The sequence below is a fragment of the Mustela erminea genome, chromosome 15, assembly GCF_009829155.1.
Source record: "Mustela erminea isolate mMusErm1 chromosome 15, mMusErm1.Pri, whole genome shotgun sequence".
In the NCBI taxonomy this organism is placed as follows: Eukaryota; Metazoa; Chordata; class Mammalia; order Carnivora; family Mustelidae; genus Mustela; species Mustela erminea.
Genome location: NC_045628.1, coordinates 15,793,469 through 15,817,549, shown reverse-complemented (window position 1 = coordinate 15,817,549; position 24,081 = coordinate 15,793,469). Strand labels below are relative to the sequence as shown.

At 40.9% G+C, this 24,081-nt stretch overlaps 1 protein-coding gene across 2 annotated transcripts in view; it reads left to right on the top strand.

The window, feature by feature from the left end:
• The window catches only part of GPC6 (glypican 6), a 1,094,470-nt gene that overhangs the window by 961,802 nt on the left and 108,587 nt on the right, over positions 1-24,081 (top strand). The window lies entirely within an intron of this gene.

Below are 24,081 nucleotides of genomic sequence, written 5' to 3'. Positions count from 1 at the left end.
CCTGACTTACCTAGTTCAGCCTGGGCATGGGAATTTTCAAAGTCCCTCAGTAATTCTCCCTGTAGTCATGGTTGGCAGTCACTAGTGTAGAGGTAAACTTGTGACATGCTCAGAGGAAGGAAAGGCAGCTTTTTAATGAGCCAGCTGAGGTGGTCTTGGGAAGGAATTTTTGCCTATAATGATGTAAAAGAGGACTTAATATCATTTTTTGTTTCCTCCCAAATATTAAATTATGTATACAAAAGATAGAGAAAGCAAAAGATAAGTAATTACGAAGAGATTGAGGATAATAACAAAACACTTTCTTTTTTAAAAAAGATTTTATTTACTTATTTGACAGAAAGAGAGATCACAAGCAGGCAGAGAGGCAGGCAGAGAGAGGGGGAAGCAGGCTCCCGCTGAGCAGAGAGCCCGATGCAGGGCTCAATCCCAGGACCCTGGGATCATGACCTGAGCCTAAGGCAGAGGCTTAACCCACTGAGCCACCCAGGTGTCCCAACAAAATATTTTCTAATCTACGAGCCCTCGGCAATTAAAATTGCCCAGCTTCCTGTCTGGCTAAAGGGTCACTGGAAGAACATACAAAAAAGGAAATAAAATTAAGTTCCGAGTACCCGTTATGTGCCAAGTATTGGATTTGGCTCTTTCATGCTGCATTTAAATTTCTCGATGCCCTGCAAGTACTTATTATACAGATTTATAAACCAAGACTCAGAAAGTGGCCTCATATGTGAGTGAGAGGAAAAGTGGGGTCCTAGTGTTTCAGGAGATTTGGGGAAGAGTTGGGGAGCTCTCTTCTCTCCCCTTCAGTAGATAAAAGCCTGAGAGAGGAATCAAAGGATGGAAATAGGGCTTCCATTTGCAGATGTAAATATTTAAAATCCCATACATTTATCTGACACCTGCTACACCATTCACCCTCCGTTGACCTTGACATTTCATTATTCTGAAACGACCTTTGCCCTCTAGCATAGCACCTAATCCATGAAAAGGAAAGAAAAGAGAAATGGAAACTAAAAAGAGTTATGTGAAGATCACAGAGAGGTTTTTTTATACCCCCGTGCCTCTGCTTTCGATCAATTTTTCTCTTCTATCCCAATAACGTGGTTAGCCAAGCCAGACCAAAAAAAAAAAAAAAACACACACACAAAAAAACAGAGAAATGGCTCTTCCTCTCTTTTTTGCTACAATGTCAAAATAATAAATAGGTTAATCATGTCAGTCGCATTGACTTGGGACATCTTAGACACATACTGCCCTTTGGGAGTGCAGAAGCACCATTCCAGGGTTTTTATTGAAGAATCCCTACTTTTTCCTTTTCCCTTTATTTGTGTGAACATTGCAGTCTAAAAAGTATTGAACCTTGTCTGAGAAGAAGCTGCAAGACGGCTCCAAAATCTGCAGCCTGGCAGCAAGCTTTTAAAAATGCATCAGGCAATCTAGAGTAAGCTTTTATATTAATAGAAGACACAGGTAGAAGATAAAGAGCCACGGCCACTGATATGGACACCACCTAAGAGCTGTGTCTTTGGCACAGAGTGTATGCTGAACTGTCATTTGAAATTGAGTCTGTGGCTGCCACCACTATTGCTTCCCATGGCAACATGCCAGTGTCCCCAGGACCTCCATCAATAGTCACTGAGGTCTGGTGGGTAGGAGACCGGGCAGAGTCCTAGAGATAAGCATTGATCTTCTGCATACCTTGGTTCCAACATCTGCAAAGAAAGGGCTATAGAGTCCCCTCTCTCTACTCCCCGTTCCGTGTGATAAAGGACCTAACATGTCAGACAAAACCAAGGTTTTTACTGCTTTCTGTAGTCGGCTGGCTTATTTGATAGTGGGTTAAAAGTGAAGCAGGCAGCAGTTAGATTTCCACCACTAACGTATTTATTTATTGACTCTCTGACATCTGTGCATAGCCCCGTGCTAAGGAATAAATGAATGACGATATGTCAGATTCATCAGTTTATTCCTGATCGCTAACCAAGGTCCTGGAGTTGCAAGTAGCTCTTCTCCTTTCCCACGGAAAGTCAGTCTGTGTGTTTGCCTTACACAGAAGCCTCCGGAGTCCTCTTATCCTTTCTTTCAGCACATATTTATGGCTGAGAATATGCATCTGCTATGCCTCAGGTACTGTTCTGGGCACTAAGAAATGAAAGATAAATAATTCTCAGTACCCAGCCTCAAAGAGCTCAAAGTCTCGCAGAAGAGAGAGCTTGAAAAACAGATCCTCGTGCCATCATGAGACTGGCAAGGAGAGAGATCATCAAGGTGCTGTGAGAGCTCAAAGGAGGCAATTCTTAGAGAGAAGGACTCCAATACTCAGGGTAAAATTGAAAAAGGTTTTGAAATTAATGGTTCTTGGCAACGCACGTTCCCTGAGCAGGATCATGTGACACAGGAGCCAAAAGGAGGACCCACTCGTTGGGTACCGAGTATGTTACAAGCAGGAGGGAGACCAGTAGCAAAAGGGAAGGAAGAAACAGAAAGCATGGCTGGGAGGGGTGAGGGAAGTGGGTAAAAGAGAAACATAAGACCAAAGAGTGGTCAGTGACTGAGCAGAGTATCATTGGGGTGAAGTGACAAGAAAAAGTCAGCCAGAACCATCTGTATAATTCACGCTATGTTCGCTGCTCAGTTAGATTTGCATAAGCCTTTGTTGCACAAACGCTTTTCCTCCAAAGTCAACGAAGCTCTGAATTCTGTAGTTAGGACCCATTTGCCTACCCTAAGAACCTCTTAGAGCTATCATTTAGAATTTAGCCAGGCAGAAGATGTACTGAGAGCCACCTGGTGTGATTATTTTCCATTCTTCCCAATCATTCAGGATTTATCAATAAAATGATTTATATTGTATATAATATAAATTATATTTATTAATATATAAATTATATATTTATATATATCATAAAAATGATTTATATGATCAGTTTGGTTTTTTTTTTTTTAATTTACTTTATTCCCAAGAATGCTGAAGAACATATTAGCTGGGTTAGAAGGCACGTTTTTAGGCAGTAGTTTTCTCTTTTTATCATAAATCTACCCTGGAATCCTACTCTCTCTCAGAGCCAGGGCATGGGTACCCATCCAAATGCTCAATGGACATTCCCACTGAGCCTCTGACCTGTCATCTCATCCCTTTGAAACCCGACCCCTCATTCTCCTGAGGTCCCTCTTGGCCATCATGCTTTTCACTGTCTCTTTGTCTCCATGCCTTTTTATTGCTGTTCTCCTTTATCAGATACTCCATCTTCTAGTCCACCCACACCTCCCACTCTTTCTTCTCTATTTAGCTAACTCCCAGTGATCCTATCGGGCTTCACAAGCACGGCTCCAGAAAGCTACCTCTGCCCCTTCCCTCACATCCCTCCCTCCACCATCCCCTTGTGGGCTAATCTAAACGCTCTCTCCTTGTGGTTCCATGGTACTGGGTACATAGTTCCTGCTTGGTGCCCATCCCACTGAATAATAATTTCTAGTCTGCTTGTTTTTCTTCCCATGAGTCTGGTAGTTGGTAGGGATTACATACATCACCGTTACTTGGCACTTGTTTGTTGATTACATGAGTAAAGAAAAGAATGCATCAAAAGCAACAAAGTCAAGAGTTGAGAATCTTCAGTTCTGCTGAATCTTTCCCAATTCTTCAGTGGGTTACCCATTCAGGAGTTATGCTGCATAAAGGATTAGTTCTGACCCCTCTATTTCTAATACCAATGGTGTGTTATAAGCATTCTAGTTTTTAATTATTTACTTTAATTCTCTAGCTTTTCTATATTATGCTGATGTTATTAGATAACCTTTAGAATAAAGTAATATATTTTTAAAGCCCCTCTCTTCTCAATAAACAAACAAACCAAAAAATGTAAGCCCAGCCCCAGTCTTCTTGTAGCCCAGGTGTTTGTATGAAGGAGTGAACAATTTGGGAGGAAAGGGAAGAGGCTGGCTGTTCAGAAAATTCTATTTTGTGATAAGGTTTAGAAAGCATTAGTTTCTTGGACACTGGATTTGGGTTTATTGATATGGATGTATATAGAATAAGGTCAGTAAATGTACAGTCTAATGTAAGCTTTGAAGAATGAATACACACTTTCTAGGTCAATTTTTTAAAATATACTTAAAACCTCTACATAATAAATATATGTGAAGAAAAAGGGATAAATGTATACAATATAGATACATACAAGAGACACATCTTTCTGCCAGAATGGGTTTATTCAATAAATATCCAGCAGCTTTCTCAGAATAGTCTGCTATCAGGGTAGCCGTTAGTCTTAGAGTTCTGACCCAATTCCAAATAAGTAATTTTATTCTTCCTGCTTAAATTTCCCTACCATTGCTACTCGACACAGAATTCTTCTTCATTTCCCATCCCATCTGAAGTGTTACTCCATCCTGAAAAACAGCATCGTGTTCCAGTCTAAAGGTGACTGCTTTGCTATGATGAGTGAGGCAATTTTGCTATGTTAAGTGCTTTGGGAAAAAAGCACTTACAGGGCTCCCATAGAAATGCAGCTAATATTACTCAATGAACCTTCCTTTCAGTCGTTGTGCAGTGTGGCATTTTCAAAATGAAGAGGCCTTCCCCCATTGCCGTTTATTTATGTGATGTATTCAAAATGGGCCCATTTCCCGAAGGCATCTGGGAATATGTGAGGAAGAAATATGAAAGAAACAAAAATTAAATACAGATGAAGTTAAACAGCTAACAGCAGAGAGGCCAGTGGCGTCGCAACTTCAAACCTTGATCTGAAATCCTCAACGATCAGGAAGAATGGAAAATAATCACACCAGGTGGCTCTCAGTACATCTTCTGCCTGGCTAAATTCTAAATGATAGCTCCAAGAGGTTCTTAGGGTAGGCAAATGGGTCCTAACTACAGAATTCAGAGCCTCATAGACTTCGGAGGAAAAGAGTTTGTGCAAGCTTATTGAATATGATTACAGTCACATTTAAAAGATAACCACATTTTTTGAAAAGCATAGCAAGCAACACACTATATATGCATAGACAGACCACACATTTGTTTCTAGAATATATCACCTTGCTTTTTCTTTAAACTCACCCATTCAGGGGCACCTGGGTGGCTCAGTAAAAGCACCTGCCTTCAGCCCAGGTCATGATCTCAGGGTCCTGGGATCGAGCCCTACATCAGGCTCTCTGCTCCATGGGGAGCCTGCTTCCCCCTCTCTGTCCGCCTCTCTGCCTACTTGTGATCTCTCTTTCTGTCAAATAAAAAAAAAAAATCTTTAAAATCACCTATTCATTGTCTTTCAGTAGCCTCAAATTACTGTTCTCTTCCTCAGAAAGATCTCTGAGCCTGTTTTCAAGATACATGTTTGCTTTAGAAAACAGTGGTATTATTGATTTATAAATACCCAAAGGTGTCTTATGGTTAATTCAGGTGTGTTAGCAGAAATAACTCAGCACTCATCTCTCTACCTTGATAAGGATACAAATAGGAAGGCACTGAATACCAATTTTTGGAATGTTGACTCTATCACCAAGTAGGAAATACTCATACTGATTTTTTTTTAATTTCTACTGTAAGCAAGTCTACATTGTCTCTGTCTTTTATATATATATATATATATATATATATATATATATATATATATATAAAAGATATACATATGTATGACAGAGAGAGGGATCCCAAGTAGGCAAAGAGGCAGGCAGAGAGAAGGGGAAAGCAGGCTCCCCACGGAGCAGGGAGCCCGATGTGGGGCTCGATCCCAGGACCCTGAGATCATGACCTGAGCTGAAGGCAGAGGCTTAACCCACTGAGCCACCCAGGCGCCCTTGTCTCTGTCTTTTTAAAATTATGTTAGTCACCATACAGTACAGCATTAGTTTTTGATGTACTGTTTCACGATTCATTGCATATAATACCCAGTGCTCCATGCAATCTCTGTCCTCTTTAATACCCATCACATGGCTCACCCATCCCCCCATCCTTCTCCCTTCTAAAACCCTCAGTTTGTTTCCTGGAGTCCATAGTCCCTCGTGGTTCATCTCCCACTCCAGTTTCTCCCATCTCACTTCTCCTCTCTATGTCCCAGTGTCCTCCATGTTATTCCTTATGCTCCACAAGTAAATGAAACCATATAATTGACTTTCTCTATTTGACTTATTTCACTTAGCATAAGCTCCTCTAGTTCCATCCATGTTGATGCAAAAGCTGGGTATTCATTCTTTCTGATGGCTGAGTAATAACCCATTGTATATGTAGACCACATCTTCCTTATCCATTCATCTGTTGAAAGGCATCTTGGCTCTCTCCACAGTTTGGCTATCATGGACATTGTGTCTATGAACATTGAGGTACATATGGACCTTCTTTTCACTACATCTTTATCTTTGGAGTAAATACCCAGTAGTGCAATTTGTGGGTCATAGGGCACTTATATTTTTAATTTTTTGAGGAGCCTCCACCCTGTTTTCCAAAGTGGCTGCACCAACTTGCATTCCTACCAACAGTGTAAAGAGTGCTCCGCTTTCTCCACAACTTCTCTAACATTTGTTTATTCTCGCCTTGTAAATTTTTGCCATCCTAAGTGGTATAAGGTGGTATCTCAATGTGGATTTGATTTGAATTTCCCTAATGGATAATGATGATGAACACTTTTTCATGTGTCTGTTAGCCAATTGTATGTCTTCTTTGGAGAAGTATCTGCTCATGTCTTCTGCTCATTTTTTGACTTGACTATTTGTTTTTTGGGTGTTGAGTTGGAGGAGTTCTTTATAGATCTTGGCTATCAGCCTTTTGTCTGTAGTGTCATTTATGTCTTAGTCTTTTTATCTTAAAACCTTACCTAGCTACTTAAAGGAAATAAGACAGAATTTTCCAGGAAAACATCAAGGCCTTCGACATTGGATGTTTTATGTGACCGAGATAACAAAGACTTGCCTCAATGAGGAGCATCTCTCAAATTTTGCAAATTAGTGTAATGTTTTGATTAATTCAGCAAGTATTTCTGGGATATTGCCTTTTGAGTATGTCTATTTTTTAAAAAATCTTTTTAAACACTTAGAAGCACAGATAGTAATGGTAATAAGCCTAGAAGTTGGAATCTCATGGATTTGGGTAGGCATCTGGCTTCATTCTCAATATGGAAACTCTGGTTTCACTAAGCTGATTTTCTATAAGATGTGGCTAAGCAGAGCATCTATCTCCAACAATCTGAAGGTTAAATGAGATATTGCAGGTACCACCTGAGGGGAACGTAGGAAGTGAGTGTTAGCTGATTGCCAGGCAATAGTTGAACCACCTGTTTGCCTTCCAGTCTAAGTCAATGACAACCTGCTGATCCTCTTTGCATCCATACCTAAATCTTTCTTTCCCATCTACTCCAGAGTCCGCAATCATCTAACAGGACCATGCACACAGCTTGCTAATTCTGCCCCCAAATTTCAAAGTCCTACTTTCCCTGCATCGCAGTTTCAAGTTGGATTTGGGGCCTCTGACCTAAAGTCCTACCTTTTTATACCCAGTTTTCTTTCCTTTACCATTGTTTTGAGAGGAAATGGTCTTAAGAATGGAACTAAAAGTCAAAGCCAAGTCTTTCTGCAGTAGGGCACACATCTCCTCATTCCTTCTACATCCCCCCAACATGGACAGCTTGTGCTTGCTTCCATGGGCCACATCTTATCTGCAACCTCATAGCTTTCAGTGGCCCCGCCCCCTTGCTCTTTGGTTTTTTTGCCAATTGCGCATGAGCTTGTCCCCTCTGATCCAGGTGCTCCAGGATGCTCCCACTGAGATGGTCTAGAGCTATAGACCCTTATGACTTTGGAGCTACAATGCCCATGGAATACCTGTGAACCGAAGCATTTAACTTTACAGATGGGAATGAATACACTTGCAGGTTATGGTGAAGGTAATGGAAACTGGGTCTCCTTTTTATGCATTTAAACACAACTGCAAGGGAAAACAAACAATTCCTTTAATTTGAAATTTTAAATATAAAAATGCAATATCATCGTAAATGTCTGCCTTTCAAATGTAGAAGGTCTACGAAAGGGTAGAATGAGACCTATTTCTCTGGCTTTCATTTAGTTTCCTATATGAAGAATATTTCTCCTTATTAAAGTCTGAACTTTTTGTAGTTATCAAAGAAATGAACGTTTGTTCTACCTCTTTTTTGTTAAGATGTATTATTATTTATTTATTTGAGAGAGAGAGAGAGAGAGCAGGGGTAGGGGCAGAGGGGGAAGGAGAGAAAGAATCTCAAGCAGATCCTCGCTGAGCACAGGGCTGGATACGGGCTCAATCCCAGGACCCTGAGATCATGACCTGAAATGAAATCAAGCATTGACTACTTAACTGACTTAGGCCCCCAGGGGCCCCTGTTTTACTTACTTCTTAAATGAATAAATAGCTGTCAAATTAAAGAACTCTATCTTAAGTTGGTAATCAGAAGAAATAGGTACAATTCAGAGGTAGGAACTGTATTTATTTTATAGCAATGCAAAATTGCATAAGAACCCACAAAACCTGCTATGGTAGGATGGTCACAGAAATTTAGAATGCATTGAAGACATAGAATACCGTGCAGTCACTAATCCCCACTTGTTGTAGTGGGGATATCTAGCTATGTGCTATTGAATTTAAAGTTAAAAGGGAAAACTGCATTTAGCCTGACCCCAATACTATTCATATTATAATTAACACCGGGAAGGAAGAACCACAAAATATTATCCATAGTTGTCTCTGTCTTGGTAGATGGTAAAGGATTTTTTATTCTCTTCTTTTTCCTAAATTTTATATAACAAACATACATAAACAGACACTCAATGGAACTGCCCAGTATACAGTTGGATATCCACTCCTCAGTTGGAACAGAGTTGAGATCCAGGGTATTTTATGATAAAAAGGGAGTGAGTACTGCCTGAAACCTTTCCCTCCAATTCAACTAATATGTGCTCCAGCATAAAAAGAAATCTAATAAGAAAGTAGTTATATCTTCCTGGAAGTCAAATAAGGACAGTTACCTTTAATTTCATGGCTGGGGTCAAGTATTCCTTCCCCAGTCAGATGCATGTTCTGAGAACAGAAAAACCACTGCACTCCCCTAGTCAAGGAGATTACATTTCAGTAAGAAGTTCTAGAAGAGCCTACTCCCCAAACACTAGTAAGAGAAGGCCCAGAAAGAGAAAGTGTGTACCACGGCTTGACTGCCAGAGCAGCTGCTGGAAGTCCCCAAGAACACTTGTCTGCTCCACGTCACCTCATGGAGAAGCAGAGCCAGAGGAGTGCGGTGTTGAGGCCCCTGGTGCAGCCAGTGACTCTGCTGCCTCTCCCTTGTTAACTGTACAGACACACGCTCTGGCCCATCTACCTGAGACTCAAGCAGGTCTTGGCTAGAGTGACAAGTTCAAGCACTTCCTTGCTGTCAGTTCTGGCCTACTTGGAACAGCAGCTATCCTAACCCCCCTGCGGGCCAGGAGACCTTGGCCAAGCTCTTCCGCCTCTAGGATCTTAGCCTCTACAACCGTTAAAGGAAATAATAGTATTTCCTACAGCTTAGTATCCCCGTAAAAACAAAACGAGGCTCCAGGCCCAAGCTCCCTGGAAATGCTAAGTAAGTACCCACTCCTTCCTTCTTTATCTGGACTGTTTTGTCTCTCTCTCTCTCTCGCTCTCGCTCTTTTTCTCTCTCCTCCTCCCGTTCCCTCCCTGTCCCTCTCTCTTTCTCCCCGCCTTGTTCCCTCCTCAACCAGGTTAGAAAATGTTCTTTATCTTCACCACGGAGTGTATGTTGAAGATAACTTGAAACAAGATGTAGAGACGGAAGAAATAATCAAGTTATCTTGACATTTCACAGGGCAAATCAGAGATGAGAAGAGAAGTCATCACCTCCCAAAATGAGGCTTTTGGTTTTTTTTTCCTTCTCCTTCTTCTTTTCTTTTCTTTTCTTAAACAGTCCAGCTTTTTTTCTTTAGGTCTAGTGACCCATGATACAGGGCAGACTGCTCTTTTTATTTTTTTTTTTTTTTCATTTTCCTGTTGCTTCGCATGGCACTGAGCAACAAAATAATAAAAATATATATATTTTTTAATAATACCAGTACACACACGAGTAGGAGAGAAGGGCTCCCATTGCTTGCTGAATCACTCACTAATCACTCCGTTCGGACCCAGCAGGGAATTCTGACAACGCACCTGACTTTTCATTTATTTATTTTTTATTGGTTCTGGGAGAGGTTTGTGATTCATTCCATGTAGGTTGCAAGCCCTTGTGCTGCAGGAACAAATGGTCTCTGGAGTTATTTGCTTTATTAACTTTTAGGGCAAAGGAGGGAGAAATAGGAGAATTGCTTTAACTGCAATATACTGGCAAAAACTTTGGACTTTTTTAGTTTATCGACACCGGAGCTGCTTTCACGGGTTATGTTTCTTAATGATAGGTTGGCGGGTTGTACAGAAGGAATCAGTACGATGGAGCAGAAGGAGCTTGTTGAAAGAACTGGCCAGTGGTCACATCCCTGCCATTGTGCCCAGCCCGGTCACTAGACTCCTGTGCCCCTGGGACTCAGTGACATGAAAGGGTCAGTAAAATAAAAGGGTCAGATCAGATATCGTCCTCTTTCAGTAAAAGGATTTATGACTTCATGGATGACGGTGAACTTAAACCTTCAGTATTAATTTGTTTGGGAAATGGAAGGACTCATGTCTCCGTAAAGATATGATAATCATAATATAATAACAAAAATTTGTTATGCTGTGGGCCCAGTGTTACATCTAACTCCGCAGTGACAGAGGCAGAGCTCCCATGATAACAGAGGACACCAAGGATCACAATAGTGAAGTAATTTGCCCCGGGTCACAGAGCCTATGACTCTATGTGAGTGTTTTTTATAATTTTGTCAAGGACAATGCAGGATCATGGTGACCATACTGAAAGAACACAGTCCCTGAGGGAAGCTTAAAGAAAAGCTTAATTGCAACCAAGAAGGAAGAAGAAAAATCTTAGGACAGAAAGGCTTTATCTTTATCACGTATGGTCTCTCATTCAATAGTCTCTTTAAAAGTGAAGAACTCGTAATTTAGTGAGTAACAAAATAGTACATAAGCACATCGATGTTATTTGAGCAATTTCAATGCCCAGTATATTGGATGGAGGGAGAGAGAACAAAGGTTTTGGTCGACAGAATGCTGTTTTTCTTCTTTGGGTTCTTGTTTCCTAAACTATAAAACCAACTAGTTGGTCCAAATCAATCCACCAGATACCAAAACCCTGTGGAGGCACCAAAAATATAAAGGTAAAGATATGTAGTTCTTCTGTGAGAAAGATCTTGAAGAATTCTTTGTCCCTTAACCTATGATTCATCATCAAGGCAAAGACAGTTAGGTTGATATGAGTTATTGGAACGTTCCTAGCTACAAATGACATAAAAAAGTATTCATATGAAGAATCAGCAATAAAAATTTAAATAAAGGATTATGGTTGGTAGTATACACTTTGATGTCCATCAAATTCATGATTTACAAGGCCCACTCTTTCTGGCTTGTGATGTAACTAAACATCTCAAAGCTATAATACAGCATTGAGATGATGCTGCCATGAATATATTACATTTTTATGAAACGCAGTGTATCATTCTGCTAACAAGAAACCAACATCAGAAAATGAGTCCTGGAGATTCCAATTTCTGTACTGTGCTGGGAGTACTGGGGAATTATTTCTCCCACAATTTGCATTTCCTTTTACAGTGTAGAAGCAAAATAAACCTCTTTGTTTGCGCTGGTTTCAGAATTAGATCAGTTTGTATATTTGTTCTCTCCTCCTCTTCCTGGATTTGGTTTCAAAGTAAACAGTTATCTTCATTAAATTCTCTTTTATTTGGCTTAAGTTCTTCAGTTACTGTAATTATTCTGGGTGTCTGTCCCTGTTTTATTTTTGTATCAAATATCTACGCACTATTTTAAACTGCTTTTAATTGGCTCATTTTCCATTTTCTGTTATTTACTTCACTTTGTGGTACTGATTTCTCTGGCTAGATCTGACTCTTGTCATGGTCTGTTTTGTATGTATATTTTTTATGAACCTAAACACTGTACAGGCTTAACAAAAGAAAAAAAAATATCATTAACTTGGTACTTAGAGACTATGGACGAATTACAGGGAAGAAAGAAATAGGACACTTCTCACAGAGATTGTTTTGATAGTTAATGGTGAACTTGGACTCTTGAGATAGAACAGGATTTACCTTGTTTGGTAAAGGCAAATATGTCAACAGCATTTTTTTTTTTTTTAAGATTAACCTAGAAATGACCTCTCACAGAAAGAACACCAGCCATACTTTTCAATTTCAAGCTAAAAGATCTAAAAAGTTATTTCTACCTAATAAAAAAGTACAATAAGATCCTAAATTCCCACAGAAACTCTTCATCTACCTTATAACACATCAAAAGCCACCAAGGGGCTATTTATCCTGCAGGCCAGTGCTAATAAAGTTTTGCAGGCTTTTGTGATGGGTCACGTGGCAGGGGAATAGACAGCTGGAGTTTTCAGACAGGGAAGAGAAGAGTAACTTAGCTTTTAAGTTTCCAGAAGAAAATACAGAGAGATTTTTAAAAAATTGTTCCATAATTTTTTTAACAAATGTTCCATTTCACAACTCTTTGGATCCTCGTCTTGTTCTAGGTTTGGCACTACAGAAGGGGACAACAAAGATGAAAGCCGTCCCCTCTTGAGGATTACAAAATAGTGGAGGAAAGAGGGACCATAGCAAATATACACATAATAATTCAGCAAGTATTAAGTGCTGTCAAGAATACAGCAATCAGGGACGCCCGAGTGGCTCAGTCGGTTAAGCATCTGCCTTCAGCTCAGGTCATGATTTCAGGGTCCCAGGATTGAGCCCCACATAGGGCTCCTTGCTCAGCGGGGAGCCTGCTTCTGCCTCTGCCTGCTGTTACCCCTGCTTGCACCTGTGCCTGCACTCTCTCTCTCTGACAAATAAATAAATCTTTAAAAAAAAATAAAAAAGAATACAGCAATCAGATAAGAGTGTTCGGAAGTTTGTAGGGTCTTCAGAGAAGGTTTTTCTAAGAGGTGGCATTGAGTGGAGACCAACAGAAAATAAGGTATGCAGGGGGAGCGTATTCAAGGAAGAGAGAGCAAACCATGAACGCACGAGCCATGAGACAGGAGAGCACCTGGCCTATGTTCACAGAACAGCAGAGAAGCTAGTAAGCAAAAAAGGTGAGTGGAAGCAGAGTAGGTTCAGAGAGGTGAACGTGGAAAGCAGAAAGCTTGCATAATATGACACAAGACCAAGAAAATTTAAACAAATGAATGGAAAATTGGATTATCAAAAACTTAAAATTTTTGCATAGCGGAGAACGATGAAGTCAGCCAAAACATAAACAGCAACGAGTGAGGGAAAATCATACTTCTTTACTGGATTTGCTTGTTTGTTTGGTTGGTTGGTTGGTTGGTTTTTGGGCAGCAGAAATTTCCTCATATCAATAAGAGTTAGTAACCCAACAGAAAAATGCATGAACAAATAATATGAAGGGGAAAAGCAACAGAAATGGTATCTAAGCATATTGAAGGATGTTCACCCTTAATTCTAATGAGGGAAACTCAAGTCAAAACTACACGGAGGTGCCGAATTCTTACCCTATCAGACTGGCAAACATGCAACCGTTTGATCTTAACAACGTCGAAAAGTTTGAGGCCTAAAGAATCAGATGCTGTCGAGTATTGCCATCAGGAATGTAAGCAGGTACAGTCTTTATAGAGAGAACTTTGGCACTATCAAAATTTTAAATGCCAAAATATCTTCGACCTAGCAGGTGAACTTTTTTTTTTTTTTTTAAAGATTTTATTTATTTATCAGAGAGAGAGAGGGGGAGAGAGGGAGCACAGGCAGACAGAATGGCAGGCAGAGGCAGAGGGAGAAGCAGGCTCCCTGCTGAGCAAGGTATCCGATGTGGGACTCGATCCCAGGACGCTGGGATCATGACCTGAGCTGAAGGCAGCTGCTTGACCAACTGAGCCACCCAGGCGTCCCTAGCAGGTGAACTTCTAAGACTTAATCAACAGACTTACTAGCACATGTGTTAAATGAAGGATGTTCAAGGATACTCACTGTGGCAGTATTTGTAACAGCAGGAAACCACAGGACATGTTGAGTAGTGAGGAATGAATTTGAAACAAGGGAGGGAGTCTGTGATTATGCATCTCTTTTTGGACTTGAACCCTTGGAAGTTTTTCAGCAGGTTATCATGAGAACGAGGCAGCATATAGGATATGTGATCGGCCATTGATTTCAGGATGGATTACCTGTGTGTGGGACCTGGGTCACCAAATGTCACTTTCAGAGCTCTGATGGAACTCTGGGGGGGGGGTCCCCCTTGCAAGGGACAGGGCCACCAGGGGAGGTAGTAGACAAGGTTGCTGGGGGGGCAGGAACGAACCAATAACACAGGGCTTTTCCTAGCCTGGCTAAGAGCTTCCGACTTCTTCCAGAAGGCAGGGGCAACCTTCAGGAGAAGGCAATGACCTCATCTGATTTGCATTTTTAGATTTATTTTATTTTATTTTATTTATTTATTTGACAGAGAGAAATCACAAGTAGACGGAGAGGCAGGCAGAGAGAGAGAGAGAAGGGGAAGCAGGCTCCCCGCTGAGCAGAGAGCCCGATGCGGGACTCGATCCCAGGACCCTGAGATCATGACCTGAGCCGAAGGCAGCGGCTTAACCCACTGAGCCACCCAGGCGCCCTGATTTGCATTTTTAAAGGCAGTTCTTCTAGCTATCAGAGAGGAGATTACAGAGCTGCAAAGTCTGAAGCTCCACTTGAGATTAGCTAGAGATTAGCGTGGAAAGAAATGCAGTCTAGAGAAGGGAAAATAACGCTCTGCTTGGGCTTCTCCTGAATCAGGATTCTAAAAGTCAAAATGTCTTCACTACAGAATTGCCTTTAAAAAATCAAAAACACAATGGAATACTATGCAGCCATCAAAAGAAATGAAATCTTGCCATTTGCGACAACATGGATGGAACTAGAGCGTATCATGCTTAGCGAAATAAGTCAAGCAGAGAAAGACAACTATCATATGATCTCCCTGATATGAGGAAGTGGTGATGCAACATGGGGGCTTAAGTGGGTAGGAGAAGAATCAATGAAACAAGATGGGATTGGGAGGGAGACAAACCATAAGTGACTTTTAATCTCACAAAACAAACTGAGGGTTGCTGGGGGGAGGGGGTTTGGGAGAAGGGGGTGGGGTTATGGACATTGGGGAGGATATGTGCTTTGGTGAGTGCTGTGAAGTGTGTAAACCTGGTGATTCACAGACCTGTACCCCTGGGGATAAAAACATATGTTTATAAAAAATAAAAAATTAAAATTGAAAAAAAAAATCAAAAACAAAAATTTAAAAAAAAAATCAGCTCTGAGAAGGACATGGCCCTTCTGACTAGGTGAGCACCCACTCTCTACCCTCTCACGGCACCCCTTCCCAGGTACTCGTGTCTGCCTGGCATTCTGTCTCTGTCCCCCGTCCCCGTGCTCTTTCGAGGCATCTCAGGAAACACCTGGCCCTCCAAGATCTCATGAGCATTTTAATGAATCGATCGGGGTGAAAGCACAGGGCGCATGTACTCCACGTGCCGGGCTCCAGCAAGCCACGGCAGAAAGCAGAGCCGCCTTCTCGTTACATCCATCCCATGGGCATAAATGAGCCTAGATATAAACACTGAAGCCAGGGTGGTGTTTTGTTTATTTGTTTGTTTTATTCTAATGAGTTACTGCATGCCAAAGGATGAATTTATTAGGGTTCTTTAACAATGCCTTCATATTTTTATTCCTTTTTTTTTTTTTTTTTTAGTTCTTTTGTCTGCTTCTCAGCGGGGAAAACATCTCAGTTAAGCTAAGACGGGGGTGCAGCAGACAGAAGAGGGAGAACCAGATTTGTAAAGAAAAACCAACATCGGTCACTATGGAATTCTGATGAAACAATAGATTGTGCTTATAGATTTCATTTTTCAAAAAGCAGACTATTAGGACAGATTTCAACGATTTAATGAGAACTTTGAAATGAATGTGTTATCTTAATTCGGATTTCTCTCAAAGGGAGAAAATATTGTTTTAATGTTCCTGTGTTTCATCTTTGTGCCTTCAGAAAGCTCCCACCCACCATGAATGTGACCAGTGTGCGGGCTTCTGGATCCCCTCCTACCCATGAGTCCACAGTGATACGGGGACAGTCCTGAGCAAGTCGCAAATACTGATTATGTCAGGTTGAGCTTATTTGGCTTAAATGTCCTCTGTTTTCTTAGCATTCTTTTTTAAAAATATATATATACTTTCTTGAAATATAACTGGCATATAACACTGGGTGAGTTTAAGGTGTACAACATGTTGATCTGATAACATGCGTATGTGACAAAATGATTATCACAATAAGGTCACTTTCATTACCTCCCATAGTTACCCTTTTTGTGTGTGTGATGAGAACTTTCAAGATCGACTGTCCTGCCACCTTTCTAGTATACAAAACAGTACGTATTGTTAGCTAGAATTGCCATACCCCCAGATCTCAACATCTTGTAACTGAAAGTCTCTGCCTTTTGGCTACCCTCACCTGTTTCCCCCAAATTTCCTCCATTGAATTTTCAAGGTCATTTCTACTCCATCGCTATTTAAGAAAGGGCTGATAACACCTCATTTAAAAAGAAAGGCCTTCTCTCCTCATCTCTAAAACATTTTGAAAATCACTCCCTTCTAGGTTAAAATCAGGAGCCCTAAGTAAGATCGTTTCTGATGTTACATCTCCTTTTCTCAAGAAATAAATTAAAAATATATATCTGATCGCAGGAAATCCTACTGACTATTTCTATCTTAGAGGAACATAAACATGTAGCAGTGCCTGCAGCGGGATAGTTTTTAATCCAGTGCCATCCAAAGATGAGAGATAATGTCTAGCTCCTGTGTCAGAGCTTTTGCTCTTCATAAAGTCAAATACTTAGAAAAAAAAATCAGAATATTTGCCTTTTTCCAAACCTGCTTTCTCTCTCACTTGATCTCTTTCATGCTCACATCCCAGGAGAAACATATATCCTAATCTGAGGCTAGCTGGTGTGCATTTGGTGAACCGTGGTGCTTTGCAGACTTAGAGCAAGTTCCTTTTGTATGTTCCCTTGAGGGCAACTTTTTTTTTTTTTAACCATTTCAGTATCTGTCAACTAGGGTTATATCATAAATTGGTCAAATATTAATCGACTAGAATTCTGACTATTTAGGTCTCTGTCAAACAAATATTGGAAAAATATCTGAATCTTTTATAAATATTATAAATATTTAGTCACTCTGGTTTCCTTTTGCTGCAAAATAAATGGTCCCCAAATTTAACAGCTTAAAATAACAACCTTATTATTACAAATCACAGTATAGTGGGTCGGGAATTCAAGTACAGCTCAGGGCGCTGATTCTGCTGCTCCCCCCTCCACCCCCACGGTGTTGGCTGGGGTCCCTAGATGGCAATCCACTGGGAGATAGGTCTGGAAGGTCCTAGACTACCACACTCATATGTCTGGCACTATAGCAGCTGTCTTATCCCCATAGGGGCTGCTATAACAAAAATACCAGAATCTGCGTGGTTTAAATAGCCAACATGTATTTCTCACAATTCTGGAGCCTATGAAGTCCTAGGTCAAGGCACCAGGAGATGTGGCGTCTGGTGTAAGCCTGCTTCCTTCCATACACAGCCATCTTCTTGCGGTGTCCTCACATGATGGAAGGGGCCAAGAAGCTCTCACGTCTTAATGACTTCCCAAAGGTCCCCCTCCAAGTAGCATCACTTTGGACACTGGTTTTCAACATGTGAGTTTGGGGGAGGGGAGGCACATATATTCTGTCTGCAACAGGAAGCCTGACTGGAAATCTGGACCCAACCAAGACTGTCACCTGAGTGCCCACACACGACCAGTCCAGCTCCGAGTAGAGTCTCACGAGAAATCAAAAGTGGAAACTCTAGTCTCTTCAGTACCTATCTGGAAACAGACAGTGTCCCTTCCATTGTGCACTGTCAGTGACAGAGCCCCCCTCCCCCAAATTCAAGGGCATGGGGCATAAACCCCACCTCTCAATAGGAAAGGCATCCGAGACTTTGTAATCATCATTCATTGGCAGAGGGACACATCCTGAGGAAAGAACACAGTCTTGTATCTCTCAGTAATGAACTCATCCATCACAAAGCAGCTATTATCAAGACATTGATTTAGCGTACAAAAGAGCAGCGGCTACACAGCTTCAAGTCAGCCCCGTGCCTTGTATGTACTCTCTTCCTCCTTGCATCAATTGCTGTCAGCACTTCGACCAAAATTTCTTGCAAGTTGGTCCTCTCTTTTCCACTTCCGCCCGGAAGTAGGGCCTTGGATTAGCTAACGTTTGTGGAGAGCTCATTGTACTCCAGGCACTGTGCTACCAACTTCCCAGACACTCTCTGGTTTGTTTCCTCGTGCCACTGCTATCAGAGAGACATGGTCATGATGAGCAGAATGGGAATCTGTGGCCTCTGTTACGTCTCTGGCATTGAATAGAGGGTCCTAGATGGAAACACAAGCGCCTGACTCCATCTAACCAGAGGCAGGTCTCCTTACTTTTATAGGAAAGTCTGTGCTTACTTGAGCGAAATGCCTTGGCCCAGAGGTACAGCTTTGCCTGCAGCCCGATGCCTCAGCTTTGAATGTGCACCTTTCCAGCTGAGCTGCAACGCACACCTCCTGTCCTAACACAGTCACCGCAGCTCTGCGCCTCAGAACCTCGTGCTGTGATACCAGTTATTTCTAGAACTCGTCTAAACTTCACCTCCACTTAGAAACAGAAGTTATGGATGCTGCTGGAGCGAGACAACAGTCCTTTGTTTAAAGAGATCCAAACTCTGCCGGCACAGGAAATATGTGCAGAAGGATCAGCTGATCGTTAGCAGACACGCCAGGACAGACCTGGCTTAATTGGCCATAGATAACAGCTCCAAGAGCACAGTTAAAAATAATGTTCCAAATATTTCACAATATAAAAGGCATGGAGGTAATTAAGACAGCGTAGGATGGCAGCCTCTGGAGTAAGTTATGACTATGTTGTGACTTAACTGATTGCAGAGAAACTTAACCAACTACTGTCTTGGTGTCATAAAGGTACTGGGGGGAGAGAGAGGGATGGTTTCCTTCAGCCCCAAAGAAGAGGGAAGGTTTTCCTGATCTGGTGAAAGCCTTGCCCAGCCAGTGGGGGCCTAAGCAGTCAGGCAGGGATGCTGCTGGCTGCTCAGTGGGCTATGCGGACCCTCTCACCATGTGAGTTCTGGGGTCCAGGGAGACAGGCCATTGGCTTCCAGGCATACACGGAATGGAGTCCCAGGACTGAACAGCTCTGGTCTTGCTGCCATGTTCTCCTTCCATAATGTATCTAGACTCCCAAAGACCTATAGACCCAAAGAGCTATAAGCCTGCCCCTTAATAGCAAAATGCAAAATACTGGAAGTGTTTTCTGAAAAGCTGCTTTTCCTTTTGTGGCCCTGGGGAGTCCTGTCATGTATATTTAGAACAACACTTGGCAGAGGGATGATTGTTTCTTAAGGAGATGTATTTTTATTTTGTTTTCATTTTTATTGAGATATAACTGATGTGTAACATTGTATTAGTCCAAGGTGTACAGCATAATGATTTGATACATGGGTATATACTGAAAAATGATCATCACAATAAGTCTAGTTAATATCCATTACGACACAGTTGCACATTTTTTTCTTGTGATGAGAACTTTTAAGATCTACTCTCTTTGCAACTTTCAGTATGTAAAACAACATTGTTAACTACAGTCACGAGGCTGTACATTCCCAGGAATTATTAACTGAAGTTTGTACCCTTTGACCTCCTCCACCCACTTCTCTTACCTCCTAATCCCTGCTCCTGGCAACCACCAATCCATTTTCCGTATCTATGAGTTCAGGTTTTTTTTAAGATTCCACGTATAACTGAGACCATACAGTATTTGTCTTTCTCTGACTTATTTCACTTAACATAACGCCTTCAAGGTCTATCCATGTTGTTGCAAATGGCAGAATTTCTTTCTTTTCTAAGACTCAATGATATGCATATTTCACATCTTTATCCATGCCTGTGTTGATGGACAGTTTCATCGTTCCCGTGACATGGCTATTATAAATAATACTGCAGTGAACATGGGGCTGCAGATATATTTCAAGATGGTGATTTGGTTTCCCAGAAATGGGATTGCTGGATCATATGGTAGGCCTATTTTTAATCTTTTGAGGAAACTCTATACTGTTCTCCATAGTGGCTGCGCCAGCTTATGTCCCCACCAACATGTTAGAAGTATTGCCTTTTCTCCACTTGTATAGTTGATGAGTATAATAGTCATTAGTGCTTTTTTCCATTATTATTATTTTGGTAAAAAACACATCACATAAAAGCTACCTTAACAAATTTTAGGTGTAGAATATAGTATCATTAACTATATGCACATTACTACTCCTACTAATGATTCTGAGATTTGGAGGCTCTACATTGACTTTTGAGTCTTCAAAAGAGAATTTAATTTACTTAGTAAATATATGGGGGGGGTTGTTTATTTTTTTAGAGATCTTATTTATTAATTTGACAGACAGAGATCACAAGTAGGCTGAGAGGCAGGCAGAGAGGGGTGGGGGGGGAAGCAGGCTCCCTGCTGAGCAGACAGCCCGATGTGGGGCTCGATCCCAGGACCCTGGGATCACGACCTGAGCCAAAGGCAGAGGCTTAACCCCACTGAGCCACCCAGGTGCCCCAGTAAATATATGTTTATAGTTAGTGTGTGTGTATATCTATACTAATTTATATATAATATATATTTATAAAGTATACAACATAATGATTTGATACATATACATTAAAAAATGATCACTTCATTTATATATATTATATATAAACAATATATAAATAAATATATTAAATATAAAGAATATATATAATATAAATATGTAATACATAAACTAGTATACACTATATATATAAACTAGTACATACATCATTAGTAATAGCCTAAACCACATAACAGCTTAAAGTAGCATATTCTGACTGCTGATCTAAATTAAAAGAAAATAGATGCTTACCTACATCAAAAATGTGTCATTTTAAATTGGGTTTTATAACAAAGTAAGTGAATTGAGATAAAGAATGGAAATCTGTGGGGGGCCTGAGTGTCTCAGTTGGTTAAGCATCTGCCTATGGCTCAGGGTCTGATTCCAGGGTCCTGCGATCAAGCCCCTGGTTGGGCTTCCTGCTCAGTAGGAAGTCTGCTTCTCCTTCTTCCTTTGCCCGTCTCTGTTTCTCTCAAGTAAATAAATAAATAATCTTTTAAAGAAGACGACGATGAAGAAGAAGATCGTGGAAATCTAGGAGCAAGCAATTTGAGTAAATGTGATCATTTGCTTAGGTTTAACATGCAGGATCATCAGTCAGACTCCCTTTTTCCAAGGCCCCATAGGCAAGTGATCTGAAGAAACTCGCCCTGAGCAGTTTTACCATGATGGAGTCTAAAAAGAGAAGATGCGTTTGCAGACCCAGAAACCTAACAGGCCCGCACTGTGTTGGGAAAGGAACCAGGACAAAAAGACTGAAATCACTAAACAGAAAAACCTCCCTGCTTTATGAGAGGACCCTGTAATTTCAAAACTGGGACTCTACAGTAAGTCCACTACACTTGTCCTTACTGCGGGGAGCACAGTGGCTCTCAGATTTCCCAGAGAGTTAAACTTAGCACTGCCTCAAGTCAGCCCATTCATGTCGGAAGAATATACGACTGGCCAGTACGCTTTGTCTTATGATTTATGCAAATATGTCTGTAAAACACCAAGTTAAGGGACCCATGGTTTCAGTTTCTTTAAGTGCATTTGTTGAATAACTCCATCAGGCCAAGTCTTTTTCCCGTACGAGTTTTCTTGATTCTCCTAGCAGAATGCACCCATCTAGAGAAACTTGCTAATTCATCATAATTAACTGTCATCTAAAAACCTGTTGTAAAGTCTAACGGGAAAGGGGATTATTTTTAATAAAGATACAAAACACATATGGAGATGTAAAAGAAACAGATTAGCTCTCAGACAACAGTTAGCCACCTTTTAAATCTTTCAAGGGAAAAACCTCTCTAAGATCAAAATACTACAACCTCGCAATGGGTATCCTCTGTCCGTACTGCCAGATAACTGGTCTGTAAGCCGCAGAAAAATTGTTACTTTTGTTATAAGATCGTGCTGTGATGTACACAGAGAAGTCTGCATTATCTAAGGGGGAAAAAATTTGCTGTTAGGGGTTCTTTGTGAGTCTGTTCACACTCAAAATCTTTCCCGTGGTAAGAATGCTATGGGACAGAGTACCCGGGATGCGTGTGGACTAGGGGGACCTCCCTGAGTGCATTCACTCTGGGAACATTTTATGGGGGTAGAGCGGAGGCTCCGTTCTGGAATAGGGTGCAGATGGCCAGTGGGTGTTGTGAAAGCTGATACTGTGCACAAAACCCCATGCTCTTCAGAAATATTATCTTTGCTTCTGAGAGAGTACTGTATCCTTCTTACAAGAATTCACCTCTTAAAAGGTTTCTAATCAGCCTAATTGGAAACTACTTGTAATTCTGAAAAGATTTTGATGTTGGACCTTGACTGAGCATGCATAGCTGGATATGTAATAAAAATTAAGTTTGGTTTCTTGGTGCTAAAACTATAAAATAACTACTATAAACAGCATTTCACATTAATAATACAGTTAGGAAGCAAATTATATGATATATGGATGGTATATTTCCAGTTGCATGCTTAAAATATTTATGCATAGAAGAAAAAAAGCAAACTATCCCGGGTGTTATTCTGGGAAGTGGCATTATGGGTGTATTTCTCTCCTTTGTTGTTGGGTTTTTTTTTTTTCTGTATTTTGTAAGTGTTTGATAATAAACATGTATTATTTTGAAAGAAGGAAAGTGTTTTAAGATTGGCTCCCAAGAGCTTTAGCAGTGGAAAAACTTGAAATCTAAGATTGGAATCTGTATGTTAAAAGTCTAGGCTACATCAAAAGAAACAAAATCTTGCCATTTACAACAACGTGAATGGAACTAGAAGGTATCATGCTAAGGGAAATAAGTCAATCAGAGAAAGAAAATTATCATATGCTGTTTCTGATATGAGGAATTTGAGAGGCAGGACTGGAGGTCCTGGTGGGTAGGGAGGGAAAAAATGAAACAAGATGGGATCGGGAGGGAGACAAACCATAAGAGACTCTTAATCTCATGAAACAAACTGAGGGTTGCTGGGGGTTGGGGAGCAGGGATGGGTGGCTGCGTTATGGACACTGGGGAAGGTATGTGCTATGGTGAGTACTGTGAAGTGTGTACGCCTGACGATTCACAGACCTGTACCCCTGGGGCTAATAATACATTATACGTTAATTAAAAAAAAAGTATAGGCTGCAGTGTCTAATATGGCAGCTACTAGTCTCAATTAAATATTTAAAATTATATTTAAATTAGGGTACCTGTGTAGCTCACTTAGTTAGTTAAGCGTCTGCCTTCTGCTCAGGTCATGATCTGCCCTGGGATCGAGTCCCGCATTGGGTTCCCTGTTAGTAAGGAGTCTGCTTCTGCCTCTGCCTCTCTCCTCTGCTCTGTCTCTCTCTCAAATAAATAAATAAAATATTTTTTAAATTACATTTAAATTAATTAAAAGCAAACTAATTTATTAACAGTTTGATTCTTCAGTCACACTAGTCACATGGTAAGTTTCAAGTCACATGGTAGTCACATGGTAAGTCACAAACTAATTTATTAACAGTTTGATTCTTCAGTCACACTAGTCACATGGTAAGTTTCGACAACCTGGAAGCAGGTTACCAAACTGTGCCCTGAACACTAAAGGCAGAAGTGAGCCAGTTTTCAGGGGCACAAGAATGGGCGAATGTCCCTCGCCATTGACACTGAGAGACTCCTCATCAGCACCCCAACAGTTTGAGGCCAGATAAGCTCAGAAGCTTTTTCCCCACAGGTGTTCTGCTAGTTATTGATGGTGCAAGGCCCAGAACT